Raw genomic sequence first — 2,297 nt, forward strand, 5'->3', positions numbered from 1 at the left:
GCAATTGCTTCAATCCAGTTTCCCCTCTAAAGCTGGCCTCTCATTTTCTTTTTTGAAACAACCTCTCAGGAAGGTTGAATGGTAACTTATCACTACAGAGGAACTGAGCAGAAGATGTGAGGTTTCCACTTTGTCCTGCTAGTTCATCATTCATAACCACGTATGCATGGTTCTTTTGTGATCCACAGCAACTGAAAAGATTTCACCTTGTTCCCTTAATCAGATGGACACCCGTGAATTGAGCAAAATAAGCTAATAAGCACTTCAAAACAGAAAGTTTTTTGTTTTTTGTTTTTTGTTTTTTTTAAACAAAGTGTTTGAGTATTCAGCCTCTCATCCTGGAGATTACTAGCTTGCATTATATCTCTCAGGGTTGTATGAATCATCTTAGATTTGGCTAAAGCACATCTTCTTGTGAAGCATCTCGGCTGACTCTGTAGAGGGATCTATACTTGGTCATGATCTGTAATGACCAGTTGCCTGCACTGTTACAGAGCTAATTTCTAATTTAATTAGCTTGTCTGCAGCTTTCAGCTGCTGGATCCTCTTGTGCTTCTCTGCAAAATGAGATGCCCAGCATTTTCTGACTGGGAAAGCACACGTATGCTGTAATGGAGTCACCTCTCACTTCTCTAGCTGACCAGACAGAGCCAGAACTGTAGATCTATCACCGAAAAGCACTTTTCTTATGTCATTTTTGAGGTTCTCTACACTCCTCAGTTTTTCATCAGACTTTTCAGAATGAGGAGTATCTATCATACCAAGCCTGCAGACAGTGTAAAAATGGATTGTAAAAATGGTCTTTCTCCTCCTGATTGCTTTATTCCGTCATGTGTGGCAAGAGATCAACAACATTTAACCTTCTTCTTTTTTCTTTCTACCTTTTTCTGCAGGCAAAAAAAGGTCCTTGTGAGCTGTGTTCCACCAAAACCCACCGCGTCTCTCCCCAGGTCGCTGCTTGCTGCCATTTTGTGGCACAGCCTGCACTTTCTGTAGGAGCACGTTGACTTCTGACTCTTCACACTGGTCTTCACTCAGGATCCAGCTTAGAGTGTCCCAGACAGAGCTACTGCATGGCCCATAAGAAACTTGTCCCTTTGGCACTGACTCTCCCCCTTTGCAATTTCACTTTGAACTCCGTTGGTTTGTCCACTTGCTTCCCAGCTGGGAAGCAGAAAACGTGTCCCAAAAGCTGTGGGTAAACAGGTCCCATCTGAGAGACTTTGCTGGGGTTTGGCAGCTCTCATGCCAGGGTTCCTCCAGCTCCAGTGCTGGGCACTGCTCACTCTGTGCCCCAGATCTACCTTTTGTGCCTTCCATTCCTCCTCACCCCTGTGCTGTGGGGTGCCACTTCAGCTCTGCTCTCAGGCACAGCTGGGTTAAGAGCTGCTGCAATACTTGTTAGCAGACCCTGAGAGCAAGGACAGGCTGGAACATATCCTTATGAGAGAATAGCCAAATACAAAATGTATTCATGCAAGCTGCTGAGCTAACCAGTTCTTAAACCTCTTAGGAAGTGCTTTCTGACATGGCACATCACTAACTTTTCATCAGGTTTTACACAGTACAGAATTAAACTCCTTGCAATTATCTAGGTGTGTTATATCTCCACATTTACCTGTACAAACCTGTAATCCAAAATGATGAAATAAGATTTCTTTGGCAATTCTCAGAAAATCACAGTAAGACACTGTGTACCTACCATCAGTTCTTTGAGTGTTGTCACCCCCTGTTGTCTTCACTGGTAGTCTTTCCATTCTCCTGGTCAGAGTTAGTGCACATTTATCTTTATCTATTTTATGTACTAGTATAACATAAGAGCTTTTCCAGTCTTCTAGAATTCCCCCAGTGCCTTCAAAATCCAGGCCTGTGAAAAAGAAGGATCCTCAGTCAATTCTTCCACCACACTTGGAATCGACTGGTACATCTCAACATGTCAGGTTAGCAGCGTCTGTCTTAACCATTTTCCTCAGTTACCATCAAAGAACAATTCCTCTCCACTTGATATGAGCAAATAATCCTACTTCTTTCTAGATACAAAATAAATAATATTGAACTGCTCTGTTTTATTGGCACTTCTGCCTTGCAGTTCTGATCCATCTCCCTCTCTAAGACGCTTCGCTCTTCACAGACTTCTCTTCTGCTGTTAGCCTCAGCAGGACGGTGTGATGTTTAGGCACATCAGTGTTTGTGTTCCTCATATTGCTGCACCAGAGGAGCTGGGCAACTGCCCCCTCAGAGGTGTGATGAGGCCGATGACAGCTGCAGGGAAGAGCAGGCTGTGGAGCAGCTTTTGC

Source organism: Tetrao urogallus, assembly GCF_951394365.1.
Source record: "Tetrao urogallus genome assembly, chromosome: 1".
NCBI classification, from domain to species: Eukaryota; Metazoa; Chordata; class Aves; order Galliformes; family Phasianidae; genus Tetrao; species Tetrao urogallus.